Source organism: Ictidomys tridecemlineatus, chromosome 2 (genome assembly GCF_052094955.1).
Source record: "Ictidomys tridecemlineatus isolate mIctTri1 chromosome 2, mIctTri1.hap1, whole genome shotgun sequence".
NCBI lineage: Eukaryota > Metazoa > Chordata > Mammalia > Rodentia > Sciuridae > Ictidomys > Ictidomys tridecemlineatus.
The window spans coordinates 154,604,257-154,620,174 of NC_135478.1; the positions used below are offsets into that span (position 1 = coordinate 154,604,257).

The window sequence follows — 15,918 nt, forward strand, 5'->3', positions numbered from 1 at the left end:
AGGAGGATAACAAGTACAAAGCCAGCCTCAGCAAAAGCTAGGTGCTAAGCAACTCAATGAGACCTGTCTCTAAATTTAAAAAAATAAAAAATAGGGCTGGGGCTAGGGATGTGACTCAGTGGTTGAGTGCTCCTTAGTTCAATCCATGATACAAAAACAACAACAACAAAAATTAAACTTCAAAGTGATCAGTATTAGTTTTTAATTAAAACCTAATGGTTATAGACATTTCAGGGTTGTCTGTAGACTTTAATTTTATATAAACTTTTATTGACATTTTTATTTTAAACCTTGGATTTCTTTCTAAACAAACATAATGCTTTTGTTCTTAAGCAGGTTTTCTCTTATGGCATGTAAAATAATTTACATTATAAATTTTAAATTATTTAAAATTATAAAATTAATTTTAAATTTTATTTTGACTTCTCAAAAATTTCAGTCTTGTTTTTCCTTAGAGAACACAAATCCAAGACTTCTAATTTAAAAAAAAATTTTTTCAAAATATGCATGTTCAAATTAGTCACTAACATCACCAAGAGAGAGTTTTATTCTCAAAGGTTTATTTCCTGTGAAGTAGAAATTTTGCTTTTGATTATTTAAAAAAAAAGTTAACACATTTTTTGGCATTTTCTTCAAAGAGAAAAGGTCAAGGGAAAATAAGACTATTTCAGAGTCAATGGATTTGAAGTATTGGTTGCCTAAGAAATTTCTATGCATTTTTCATACTCTACCACAGGGTGGAGTATTGCTTTAAATATGGACCCAATTCTACCTTTTATTCCTAACTAGATTAACTGTTTTTTTAGGTAAGTGTGAAATAAAGTTTTAGTAAATGTTGGAAGGGTTTTGAACACTAAAATTTTAATCAATATAGGAACTTAGCTGAATTACTATTTGGGTATGATTAAGAACCAATATTAAGCAAATATTTCATTCATTGATACCCGATAGAAGAAAACAAAAGAATTTATTCTAATCATGTGAAGATTTTATGACATAGGGTCATTAAATGGTATTTAACTTTCATGTGATTGCATATTTTTTCCCTCAAAGACATGAGTCATGCCACAGCCTCCTGTTTGACAACTCTATTTTTGTATATGTGTATTGTGTGATCATGTACAATCTGTGTTAAAAAGATTTTTTAATGCTATTGAGCCAATATGAAAATATATCTGCTCTCATGAACTGCTTTAGAGTCATCAGGTTGAGAACTGAACTTACAACTAAACAAAGTTCATTTAGTGACATTAAATGGTTCTTACCTGAGGTAAAAGCAAAGGGATCTTCCTTTCAGTTTTTCAATACTTATTTTAATTCAGCTGCCCCAAAGGTCTCTTCAGAAGCTAAGGCTACTTGAGGGAATTTTTATGGACTTCATATTCATGAAATTACATCTCCATTACCTATCTCTACCTGAATACCATTGTTTCTCAACATGCTAGTGGCAGGAGCTCTGACTGGGCAGCAGCACAAATACTAATGCAAGTCATATGTGAAAATGAAATATAAGCCTATATAGTATCTTGGAGTTCACATCTCAGACTTCTAGGAGAGGGTATTGAAATGTCTGAAGTACTGTGCATGACTTAGACACAAAAATTGTTTCAGATCCCCTCTCTCGATTTATCTATTCTTTCAAAACATTCCAAGTTTTGAGCATTGGATGAAACTAAATAAATAGAAAACCTTCCATAGCTCCCTACCTCATCCCTCACATGGATGAGAAGCTAAGGTTTAGATAGGAATGGATGGTAAATTCAAATTTGAAAAGAAAAACATAACATTCAAAATCATTAGTTCAGAATTAAAATGTTCTTTGATTTTGTTTTTATAATTTTTAAGTCCCCAAAAAACTAAATGTTTAGTTTCAATACGTAAACTTTTTTTGATTGAGATGTAATGCACATAACATGTAATTGATTTAAAGTTTATAATGTGAGGTATTACATTTTTTTTACATATGTTGATCAATCTTGCATTGCTGGGATGAACCCCACTTGATTGTGGTGCACTATCTTTTTAATATGTTTTTGTTTGAGATTGGCCGGGATTTTATAGAGAATTTTTGTGTCTATGTTCATGGGTGATATTGGTCTGAAGTTTTCTTTCCTTGATGTGTCTTTGTCTGGTTTTGGTGTGAGGGTGATGCTAGCCTGACAAAATGAACTTGGAAGAGTTCCCTCCTTTTCTATTTCATGGAATAATTTGAGGAATATTGATATTAGTTCTTCTTGGAAGGTCTTGTAGAATTTGGCTGAGAATCCTGGTCCTGGACTTTTCTTAGTTGGTAGGCTTTTGATGGCATCTTCTTTTTCCTTGCTTGAAATTGATCTGTTTAAATTGTGTATGTCCTCCTGATTCAGTTTGGGTAGATCATATGTTTATAGAAGTTTGTTGATGCCATTGAGATTTTCTACTTTATTGGAGTATAAATTTTCAAAATAGTTTCTAATTATCTTTTGTATTTCAATAGTTTCAGTCATGATATTTCCTTTTTCATCATGAATTTTAGTAATATGAATTTTCTCTCTCCTTTTCTTTTTTATCATGGCTAAGAGTTCATCAATTTTATTTATTTTTTTAAAGAGCCAACTTTTCTTTTTGTCAATTTTTAAAATTGTTTCTTTTGTTTAAATTTCATTGATTTTAGCTGATTTTAATTACTTACCTGTCTTCTACTACTTTTGGTATTGATTTATTCTTTTTCTAGGGCTTTGAGATGTAATGCTGGGTCATTTATTTGTTGACTTTTTATTCTTTTAATGTATGAGTTCAACGCAATGAACTTTCTTCTTAGTGCTGCCTTCATACTGTCCCAGAGATTTTGATATGTTATATGGGTGTTCTTATTTACCTTTAAGAATTTGTTTATCTCTTCCCTGATGTCTTCTGCTACCCATTGCTCACTCAATATCATATTATTTAGTCTCTAGGTGTTGGAGTAGCTTTAATTTTATCATTGATTTCTAGTCTCATTCCATTATGTTCATAGAATACAGGGTAGTACCTCAATTTTTTTTTTGTATTTTCTGAGATTTGCTTTGTGGCATAATATATGGTCTATTTTAGAGAAGGATCCGTGTGCTGCTAAGGATCCATGTGCTGCTAAGAAGGTATATTTGCTCGATGATGGATGAAATTCTCTCTATATGTCTGTCTAAATTATTGTTTGTATTATTGAGATCTATAGTTTCTTTGTTTAGTTTTTGTTCCCAAGATCTATCCAGTGGTGAGAGAGAAAAGCTAAAGTCACCCAGTATTATTACATTGTGATCTATTTTCAACATCTTTAGAAATTAGAGAAATACAGATGAAAAGTACTCTTAAGATTTCATCTCACTCCAGTCAGAATGGCAGTTATCAAGAATACAAGCAATAGTAAGTGTTGGAGAGGGTGTGGGGAAAAAAGTACACTCATACATTGCTGGTGGGACTGTAAATTGGTGCAACCAATTTGGAAAGCAGTGTGGAGATTCTTCAGAAAACTTGGAATAGAACCACCTTTTGACCCAGCTATCCCACTCCTTGATTTATACCCAAAGGACTTAAAATCAGCATACTATAGTGACATAGCCACATCAATGTTTATAGCAGGTGAATTCACATTAGCTGAACTGTGGAACCAACCTAGATGCCCATCAACAGATGAATGGATAAAGAAATTGTGGTATATATACACAATGGAATATTACTCAGCATTAAAAGAGAATAAAATTGTGACACTTGCAGGTAAATGGTTGGAATTTGAGGATATTATGCTAAGTAGAGTAAGCCCATTCAAAAAAACTAAAGGCTGAATGTTTTCTCTGATTAGTGGATGCTGATCTATGATGGGAGTCATGGGAAGAATGGAGGATCTTTGGATTGGGCAAAGGGTAGGGTAGGGAAGAGTTATGAGGATAGAAAAGATGGTGGAATGAAATGGACATCGTTACCCTAGTTACATGTATGATTGAATGAATCGTGTGTCTCTACACTGTGTACAGAGAATTGAAATGTTGTGCTCCATTTGTGTATAATGAATTGAAATGCATTCTGCTATCATGTACAACTAAGTAGAATAAAAATATATATAAAAGTGTATAATGCAATAGCATTTAGTGCATTCACAGTGCTGTTCATCACCCATCTTAGTTTTACAATTTTTTTTAAGTCACCCCAAAGGAACACTTTGCAGTCATTAAGTAATACCAACTGTACATTCTCTACTCTTCTCTTTTCTGCCTATACTCCCCAAACACTAATTTGTCTCTATGGATTTGCCTATTCTGAATATTTATTAAAAAGACAACAAATTATATGTGACCTTTGGTGTGTGACTTCATTTAGTCTATTTTCAGGGCCCATGCATGTTGGAGCATGTACCAGAATTTTATTCCCTTTGAAGGCTGAATGATATTCCATTATATGTATATAACACATTTTGTTAATCTGCCAATGCATCTGCCAATGGATACTTGGATTGCTTCTACCTTTTGGATATTGTGAATAATGCTGTGATGAACACTGACACAGAAGAACCTTTATGACTCCTTGTTTTTAATTATTTTAGTTATATACCTAAAAGTAGAATTGCTGGTTGTATGGTGATACTATGTTAGATTTTTCAAGACCTGACAAACTGTTCTGTCCAGCTGATGTGTCATTTTAAATTCCACTAGCAATGTACAAAGGCTCCAATCTTTCCATATTCTCAGTACTTGTCTTCCTTAAAAAAACACACTATATTTATCCTAATAATTATAAAATTATATCTCAATATAGCTTAGATTTGTGTTTTCTTAATAATTAATGATGTTGAACATCTTTTCATATATTAATAGTCATTGGTATGTCATCTTTGGAGAAAGATCTGTTCAAAATCTTTGATCATTTTTAATTAGATTGTCTATTTATTGTTGATTATTAGTTCTTTCTATATCTGGATATAGAAAGCCTTATTGAATATATATAGCCTTATTGAATATATGACTTGCAGATATTGTCTCCAATTCCATAGATTATCTTTTCACTTTCTAAATAATGTCCTTTGAAGGGAAAAGGTTTCTTAATCTTTATAAAGTCTATTTTATCTTTTTCTTTTGTTGCTTGGGATTTTGATGTCAAACCTAAGAATTTATTGCCAATAGTGAGGTCATTGAGAATTAATAGTGGCAATATTTTCTTCTAATAGTTGTTATTTTAGGCTTTAAGCTGTTGTTTCATTCTAAGTTAATTTTTGTAAATAAAGATAGAATATTCTGGCTGGGTGTGGTGGCACACGCCTGTATTCTCAGTAGCTCAGGAGGCCGAGGCAGGAAGATCATGAGTTCAAAGCCAGCCTCAGCAAAAGCAAAATGCTAAGAAACTCAGTGAGACCCTGTCTCTAAATAAAATACAAAATAGGGATGGGGATATGACTCAGTGGTCGGGTGCCCCCGAATTCAATCCCTGGTATCCCTCCCCAAGCCAAAAAAATAGATAGGGTATTCTTTTGCTTGTGGTTATACCATTGTCTTGCCCGCTAGATGATCTTGGCACTTTTGTTGAAAATCAATTGTCCATCAAATTTTGTACTTCTATCTGGACTCTCAGTTCTATTACATTGATCTGTTTTTTTATCCTTATGCCAAATACCACATTATTTTGAATAATGTAACTTTGTAGTAAGTTTTGAAGTATGAGCCCTCTAGGTTTGGTTTTCTCTTTCAATACTCTTGTCTCTTTAGACCCCTTGAAATTCTACAAATGTTAGAATTGTCTTTTCCATTTCTGTAGAAAAAGGGTACTTGGAATTTTGATAGGAATTGCATTGAATCTTTGGACTGCTTTGGGAGGAGATGTCATCTTAGAGTCTTTTTCAATCCATGAAAACAACATGACTTTCTATTTATTTTGACCTTTCTAATTTTTATTAATGCGGGAACAAAAGCAATAATATTGCAATTATATTTATCTTTAGAATTACCTTCACTACTGTTGTTTATTTCTTTATACAGCTTCAATGTAGTGTTCATTTATTTCATCCTGAAAGATTCCCATTAGCATTTCTCACAGGGCAAATCTACTAAGAATAAACTCCTTTACCTTGTTTAGTTAGAAATGAATTAATTTATTCTTTATTTTTGAAGAGCAGTTTTACCAGTTGTAGAATTTTGTGTGTGTTGGAGGGGGATGTGTCTTTTCCTTTCAGCATGTAGAAGTATCATCCCAAAGTTTTTGGCTTCTTGGTTCTAATGGCAGATTCTTTCTAATAAGATCATATTTGCCTAAATTCCCTTAATTTAGGTTAAATTTTGCAAGGGGGCAGATTATTAATCTTTGGATGCATTTTTCATTCTTGCCATGAGCATTATCTCCCTTACGTCCCTCCCTTTTCTGAGGTAGTGGGGATTGAACTCAGAGCTTTTTGCATGCTAGGTAAGTACTTTATCACTAAGGTGTAACTCCAGCCCATGCCTCATTATCTCTCCTTTAATATAATCAAGTATCAAACTCTGCTTCTAAAATTTATATTCTAAAGTAACTTTAAAAATTCAGAGAATGGAGCAGAATCTTTTAGTATTCTAATTTTTAATTTTATATGTTAATACTTTTTACTTATCATATTTTTAAGTTTAATAATAATTTTAATAAATTTAATAATTTTTTAAAGTTTAATCTTTAGTTTTAGTTTTGCAGTAAAATTGAGGAGAAAGTGCAGGGAGTTTACACAAACACCTTGTCCTCACATGCACAACTCCTGAATTTTGTACCACAGTAGTATTTTTGTTGCAATCAATGTACCTACATTCACATATCATTATCACCCAAGATCTATACTTTACAGTAGGGTTTACACCCTTGATTTTGTACATTATATAAGCATTGAAAAATTGTAGCATCACACAGAATGGTTTCACTACCCTAAATATCCTATGCTCTCCCTATATCCTTCCCTTTTCACTAATCACTAGTTTGGTTTTAGTGTTTCCATATTTTTGTCTTTTCCAAAATGTTATGTAATTGGAATCATAAAGTATATAGAATTTCCAAAATTTCTTCTTTCATGTCAATATGAATTTAAATTTTCTCCATGTCTTTTCATGGGTCAAAAACTTTTTTAGTTCTCAATGTATACTCTTATCTAGGTGCAGCTCAATTTATCTACTCACCTACAAAGGGTATTTTGATTTCTTCCATTTTAAAATTTGTTTTCTTATTGTTGACTTTTAAGATTTCTTTATATGTGTTAGATAAGAGTTCTTTTTCAGATGTGTTCTTTGCAAACACTTTCACAGTTTGTCACTTAATACTATCTTATATTGACTTCTATGAAACATAAATTTTTAATTTTAATGATTGATGGATCAATTTAATTTTTAAATATTGAACCAGTCTGGCATGCTTAAGACAAATCACCCTTGGTTATAATGAATAATTCCTTTTTTCTTGTAATTTTTTTTGTTTGATTTTGGTGTTAGGGTAATGTTGCCCTCAGTAAATTAAGAAGTATTCCCTCTGCTTCTATCTTTTAGAAGAGATTGTACTGAATTGGTATAATTTCTTTCTTTGATGATGTTTGAGAGAGTTCCACAGTGAACTCAACTTGGTGCCTCTATTTGGAAGATTATTTTTTAGTTTTTAATAATTAAATGCCTTTATCAGTTAAAATATAGATTATTTATGTTTTCTTTGATGGGAGTTTTGGGAAAATGGTCTCGTTGAAGGAATTAATCCATTACAACTAAGTTATCTAATTTTAGGTCTTAGAATTCATAATATTCCTTTTAGTGTCTACAGGACTTGAAGGAGGATCCCCTCTTTGATTTCTTATATTTATAATTGTGTCTTCTATCTCTTTTAACCTGGCCAGAGGACTATTGATTTTATTGTTTTTGAAAGAACCAGCTTTTGAGTTGACCTATTTTTAAAAAATTTGGGATCCCTGAAGAAATAACAGAGCAAAGCATATATAAAATCACCAATGAATCCTAATAACTCAAGAGGCTGGGGTAGGAGGATTGTAAATCCAAGGCTAGCCGCAGCAATTTAATGAAACTCTAAGCAATTTAGTGAGTCCCTGTCTCAAAATTAAAAAAAAAAATTAAGGAGAATTAGGGATGTAACTCAGTAGTAGTGGAGCACCTCTGATTTCAATCCTTAGTTTAAAAAAATTCGGTTAAGCAGTCTTCCATTTGTAGAAAATGAAATATTTGAATTAACATATGGTGGCAGGGATTATTGAAGAAGGTAATTCTAAGGTCAATTTGCAGAAATAAATGAAAAAGGGATGATGATAAAGTCAGGGATTCCTGTGAGAATGATTTTCTCATTGTCTGTCTAAATAGCTCGATTTCTGCACTAAAAAGCAGCTTTGGAAAAAGAAAGGTAGAAACAAACATCTGAGTCATTGCAGCTCATTTCAACATGAATTTATTAAATCCTAACTAAAATAGTTCTCTCCTGTGTTAGAGATAATCTGAGGACAAAAGGAATATGTAACTAGGGAAATGACCTGAACAGGGCTAATCCTGATAGGTGCCAAGTTTGAGAATTCATGTGCCTTATGTTATGGCAGGAAAAAATAATTCTGATGACTAGAGCACAGAGGTAAGGTAACATACAGAATCAAGATGATTACAAATTTTCAAGCCTGGGATACTTAATCCTGGGAAAATTAGAATGTCTGTCATTATTTTTATAATCTAACAATGCTACTAATTCTTGTGTTAAACTTAAAATTCGGAAAACCTTGCCCACTGAGAAATACCTGGATGTTACAAAGTATGTAACAGACATACTTAATATTTCTCAGTTTATATCAACTGAGGGAGATTAGGCATGGAAATTTAAAAGAAATGATAGAGTAATTAAAATGTGTTACTATATATCTACTATAATTCCTGAAAAATAAGAAAAAAGGAGATGTAACATTTGAAAAAGTGATGGCTACAAATTTTCCAAAATTAATGGAAAACATGAATTCTTTTACACCTTTATTAGAGAGTTTAAAAGAGGCAATTAGTGCATTTTTTTCTAATTTTCATATACTCTCCCATTTTCTCATTATTAAATATTTTTACTTTGTCAATGCATAAAATATCGACATTGTTATCCTTATTATCATTGGAACGTAAATAAAATCAACTACATAAATGTGCTTTGTAAAATATAAAACAATACATTTTTTCAGTTCCTTTATCCCTTTTTTCAAACCTTGCTTTTTAATTTCTCCCTTATTCAAAGTATAATTGGGTTTTAGAAAGATCAGAGCAGGTACTTCATATTTAGCCTATAAACTCTTTTCTGTTAATGCCAATCATTAAGTTCTTTGTTCACTCATACATATTTCTATCCATAAGATAAAAACTGGCATTTCTGGAATCAATTACAATTAGAACTAATACTGTTGTCTTACCTAAAGAATAAATGCACAATGGCACTCAATTTTATGTTATTACTCATCCTCAAAAACCCTAGCTAATAAGTACCAAATATTGATGGCTTCACTGATTTTCTTTTGAACAGTAAGAAAATGTTAGATATTCCATTTCTTTTTCTTTAAGTGGTAGAATTTATGTCATTGTTCCAACTGCAGGTGGCACTGAGTGACTTGTCAGTTCTGCTCCTGGTTATTCTTTCTTACCCTAGAAGTGTACAGAATACTACACATCATGAATCATGCTGAGCGAAAAGTATGATAAATATTTCCTTTGAGGAAAAAGTTTCATGTGGGAAACCATTTTCTCTTTTATCTATTGTGCTTCTCAGAGTCCAGCCAGAACCACAGCTGTTTAATTTATTTGATATATCTTGGTGTCTAGCATGGTGACGTGAACATATAGACATTTGATAAATGTTACATCATGATAATTGTGGCTATCATTATTAAGGTGGTTATGGAACCTATTCAAAGAATTCGATGCCATGACTTCATGGTAAGGTATGTTTTGTCTCTAGATTTCTCCCTTAATAGAGGCCTTGAATATGCTATATTTGTTTAAATAATCAGAGAGACATAGGAAGGAATTAAAGGACAACTGGTCTATGCACATTATTTTACATGAGACGAATAGGAGAACAGGGAGGTTTGACTTGTTCAATATACAGTGTGAAGTCAGTTCCAGATATGGGATAAAGAACTTGTTCTTCCAATCCAAGTTTTCCATTATACTGAAACTAAAATTTGCTTTTGCTATTATACAATGGTAATTTACAGCTCTTACTCAAAAATCATGTTTTAGAATTATGCTTTGGAATTCACAATGGAATAAAAAGAATAAAGAAATGAAAATAGTTTGATATGATATGTTTCCTCCTAATTTGGAAATTTTGACAGAGTGGGTGGGCCCACTCCATTTTATCAGGCATTATTGAATAGTTACAAAATCCAGAGCTAAGAAAATACAATTAAGTCTAGTTGGGTAGCCAGTTTTAAACCCAACTGAAAAAAAAAATCCCTGACAATTAAAGTGATGAGAATTGAGAATTTCAGGGATTGTGTTAATATTTAGTATGTGAAGAATTAAAAAAAAAATAGAGGTTTACATCCCTGGTGGGAAGACCAGTGCTGAAAGCAAATCTCCTTTATGTTGATCTGGGTATCAATTTCTGTTGAAGAATTGGGATCTCATGATACAGAATATCATATGTATTCTGACATTAATGATTTTCATCAGCTGAGGCAAAGAGATGTTGTTTGAGATGAAAATCTGAACATCCTAAAGCAGGCTTGATGCAAAATGCAGCTACCACAACAAACCTCAAAAGACGCTTGTTCATTTGGTTAATTTTGTAGCCAAGAGCTTTATTTCATAATTCTGGAAATGAACCAATTCCCTGTTCCCTCACTACATTTCAACACTGAATAAATACAATGCTGGACTTGGCCCACTGAAAACAACCTGCTATCACTCATGCAGGCAAAGCCAGGGACTCTGAATTGATTTGGTCCTCCTTCTGGGTTGTGGTAGGGAAAATAAACGCACACAATGACTTATGACTGTTTCTTCAGGTGACTTGCACCTTGGCTGACTTGATTTGTGCTGATGGGACCACGGAGAGACCTTCATCTGCTTCCCAGCAACCAAAGGTCAAGCTATTTTCATGCTTTTCTGTCTCATTTTCCTTCCTTCTGGGGTTGGTGCTATTCTTACAGGCTTTATATTATTGTCACACCTACTTTTTTTTTAAAAAAAACATTTTCACTTTTTTATTATTGCAGGTCCTTTTAAAATACAGTATAAACCGTTTTAATTGTTCTACAGAAGAATTCTTGTATCAAGCCTTTTCTTCTCTCTGGTACCAACCTAGCCCAACCACTCAGTATTCCTCAAAAGTATAAGGCTCTATCTCATTTTGGTCTTGTGTATGATGCTTCATTTGCCTAGAATTTCCATTCTTCTGTGCCTGAATGATTTCTATTACCCTTTAAGACTTAGTGTAATCATCACATCCTCCAGAAAACTTTCCCTGGCACATTCGGTCTGGATTAGGTGCTGCGACATTATTTACTTCCAAAGTAAACACTGCCTTGGCTCACCCCTCCACTCCTCACGCTGTGGTACTATTGCCATTTTACTGCTCTCAAGTAGCCTGCCACCACCCCAGAAGCCAACTTGGAGCTATCACTGGCTTCTTTTTCCTTCTGTTGCCTATGCCAGGCATAGGGCCTGAGGCATAGTATCACATAACATAGTGAAGTTGAATAAATGGATGGACATGCAGAATAAGATTCAGGTTGTTAATCAGTTAATTTCAATCATGCAATTTATATAAAATAATTATGTTGTATAGAAAGAAGAAAATTCTGTTTAGAATCAGAAGACATGAAAGGTAAGACCTAGACAAGAATCAGCTTCCTCTCATTTCACATTACCTCTCTGACATAAAACTATACTAAATGATTTCTAATGATAAAAACAATTCTTTCAGAGAGATTACTTTTTTTTCCCCACATTCCAAGAGATAAATGACTTGGTACTTTCTAGTCAATTGAACAACTATATTGAACCTAATATGTATTTTCCACACTATATAATGTTCATAGTACTTTTAAAAACATGCTCATAGCTCAGATAATATATAGATATTCATAAAGATAAATTTTCTTACCTAACAAAAACTACTTGGCAGAGATCACAAGTTCACATGCTAATATATACAGAGGAAGTGACAACTCAACATGGCCATGGAGAGGAGTGCTGTAAGAAGGAAGTTCACAATTTAAGGGCCAAGGACCAGCAAAGAGTAATAGAATTTTAAAACTGAATGGGTTCTTAGTCTCCAATTTCCTTTGATTTAGAACAGAGTCAGTTGAAGTTTAATGGATTGCAGACCAAAAAAATTCATGGAGTTCTGCCTAGAATTCAGGATTTTCAGTTTGGTCTTCTTCCTACTATAATATCTGACCTCTTTTGTGACAAACCAAAGCTACCAGCCAGTAGTGATAAGACACCTGTAAAGGCAAGAGTAGAACAACAATAACAAAAGGTCAAGTCAAATATCTTGAGAAACACATAACTCATCAGTTACACTTCCATTGATGTGATTCTGCAATCAGTATACGGGGTAAAAATGGGAGTTCATAACCCACTTGAATCAATGTGTGAAATATGATATGTCAAGAACTATGTAATGTTTTGAACAACCAACAATAAAAAAAAACACATAACTCAAAAGTCCAGCTAGATATCTTAGACAAAAATTCAGATATTCCTAATGCTACATGAAGTAAATATTTACTTCTTTATTTTTCTGTTCAACATTACCTTTTTTTAATAAGAAAAAAAAATTCCTCAATGAAATATTTCTTCCAGACTTTCATAGTTGGTAACTTGAATGGAACCTCTTTTTTCAGGAGCAATATTATTGCTAATTTGTGTATTTCTGCATTTATTGCCCTTGAAGATTTGACATTTTTTGTATAATAAACATTACAAAGTAGATAAAAGAATATTCTCCTGTATTATCTTTCGAAGCTCTGAGATATGACTTGTTAAAGATTTCATCTATTGTATGATAATATGTTTATACTGTATTTTAGTTAAATATTTGCAGGATACATTTTTCTGTCTCTGACAGCGTGAACCTTTTCTTTTACCTGCTAAGATTACTTCTGAGCTATTTAAACCTCATTTCCAATCCCTTCAAACGCATGGTTATTGCTAGGCTTTTGGCAAGCTCTGTTTCACACAGCTTCCAGGGCCTTGAGCTTGTGAAGCAAGTCCTCTACCAGCTGAGCTATATCCCCAGCCCTGAACATAACATCTATTTTTTAAATATCTTTATTTATTTACTTTTATGTGGTGCTGAGGATCAAACCCAGTGCCCCACACGTGCGAGGCAAGCACTCTACCACTGAGCTAAAACCCCAGCCCAATGACATCTATTTTATAGATGTGTGCTGGCTTTGAAAATGGACATCTTTGGATTTGAATATTGACATCATCTCATGTTATCTTGTAATCTAACTTAACACTTCTAAGAATCGTTTATTCATTGCTGAGACAATTTATACCTATTGCATTAGACTGTTGTGAGGCTAATACAGATATATGTAATATTCTTAGAGTTCATGGTGCTTAGTAAGTGCTCTATAAGTATTAGATATTATCATTGTTATTATTTATTACAAAGCATTCATTCTGCATAATCATTTCCATGTATTTTTTATCTATTGAATTTTTATATGATCTTCCAATATTTTCAAGACTAAAAACAGTTGTGTTTTGTTCTAAGTATCTTACAAAATTGCTGTGACCAGTGGATCCTTTATTGGTCAATTGATGATAAAAATATATTTGTTTTTTCTTAACTCTAGAGCACGGTGACTGATAGACGGATGGATGTCAGTGCTTCTACCTCTACTCTGTACCACTAGATTTCACCATCTGTCTTGAGGAAGGACTTAAAGTTTGTACTTCTTGCTGTCCCAGCTTCTAGCATGTAACCTGGCACTCAGACAAAAAAGAAAGGGGAAGGGGAAATTAGGAAAGAAATGCCAAAGAGTTATCTCCAATTTTTTTTTTTTTACTAAGAATTCTAAGAAACATTGATAGTACTACATGAACATTTCCTTATGTTTCCCCATAATCAAAATACCAAGAAATTATGATTATCATGATCCCTCATTTCATAAATGTAATATGTATTCAGTACTTCTTTAAATTAAGGTGCCAATTGGAAGTTTTTAAAAGTGTGTCAAAACAAATGTTCCTTTGTCATGTCTTTTATGCAATTTTTAAAATTCATTCGACCTAAAATTATTGACCACCTACTATAGGTCATGCAATTTGCTAGGTGCTGGGGATGTAAACACAAAATATGATCTCTACCTTCCAGTAGATTATGACTTAATGAAATAGAATGACTGGTAGTAAATCATGATATAACATAGCAAGTGTGTAATTCAATGGCTCTAAATTAGCAATGTATCCTGAGAATAAGGTAACTAACACAAGAAGCACTAAGCAGTTGTTCTAACACCAGTTCATTTTTTTTGCCATAATGATGAATTTATAAATCACTTTTAATGAAATTTTATTTTTTCACATTGGAGGTTTTTAAGAAGTCTTGGGAACATTCTTCATGCCTTCCCTTGACTAGTGAACATATCTTCTTTCTAATTCAGATCTGTTTTTTACCTCTATCAGTTCTGTTCTTTCAAAATTGGATGGTAAGTTCACTAGCCAGGGGTGAAGGCAGGAGTTAGTGTATGATAAGATCATTGGGGTAGTGAATATATCAGAAGTTACTCTATAGGTGCAATGACAAATCAAATTCAAAATTGCTTATACAAGAAAGATGAGGTTTAGTTCCTCAAGGAAGGGTGTCTACTGCTGGTAGAGGATTTGGATGCCACGATGGTGGATTTTGTCACTGTCTCACATGCCTAGTATTTCTATATCAATTTCATTGTCCCTGACAAATGTACCCCACAACACTAAGTAATGGCTATCTGATAGTTTCCAGGCTATCATGATGGAGCAAGGGACCCTTCTATCATTTCCAATACAAAAATACAAAGCGAAACAAAAACATAACAGGTCATCTATGACCAGGAACAATAAAATGTGTAACCAGAAACATAGAGTCTAAAAGATGATTAAAAGATGATTTTGGGGGGCTGGAGTTATGGCTCAGTGAGAGAGCACTTAGCCTGGAATGTGTGAGGCCCTGGGCTCAATCCTCAGATAAATAAATAAATTAATTAAATTAAATAAACCACAAATAAATTAATTAATTAAAAGATCCATTGACAACTAAAAATATATTAAAAAGAAAAAAAGAAAGAAAGCTGATTTTGGCTCTTGTTCAAACATGGAGAGAACAAGAGAGGAAGAAAGAATGCATCATAGAGGCAGCAGAATGGGTGGTAGGTCAAACAGAACATATCCCATATGCATCCTGGCATTCAACTAATGTTTATCTGGTGTCTACTACTTGCAAAGCACTAGATTTGGTGCTACAATCTGATAAGACTGAATCGTTTTAATCACAGAATCTGTAAATTCTCTATGGAGAACAAGAACAGCTGCCCTGTTTCAGGTGAATTGCACTTTGACAGATTTCTGAACCTGAGCACAGCCAACTATCATCAGTCAGAAAATCAGAGCCACTGTATTCTAATAATAAAAGCTTTCATTAAGAAATTAGGCTTCTTGTAAGTGTTTGAGAGTGCTTTAGAAGGAAGGTCTGAATGTTGCTGTGGAAAAATTAAGGCACTAAAGCTGTGAATCAGGAGAGTTGGTAAGTATCTCTGTTGCCTGCAGCAGTGCCATGCATGATTCTCATGTGTTCACCGAAAACCGGTCACCTCCCATCCCTGCCTACAAGTTACGCTGCAACCTCATTGAGAGAATAATGGCTTTAAAACTCTTCTGCTGTTCAAATCTCAAGTGACATTCTCTACAGTGGGGGAGATTCTACCTGGAACACAATAGGGAAGGGGTG

At 33.1% G+C, this 15,918-nt stretch overlaps 1 long non-coding RNA gene across 1 annotated transcript; it reads left to right on the top strand.

Moving 5' to 3' along the window:
- Positions 1–7,129: 7,129 nt before the first annotated feature.
- Positions 7,130–15,620, top strand: LOC120891928 (uncharacterized). The gene is made up of 2 exons (XR_005736517.2): positions 7,130–11,056; positions 13,787–15,620. It is a non-coding gene; the product is annotated as an uncharacterized LOC120891928 (long non-coding RNA).
- Positions 15,621–15,918: the final 298 nt, after the last annotated feature.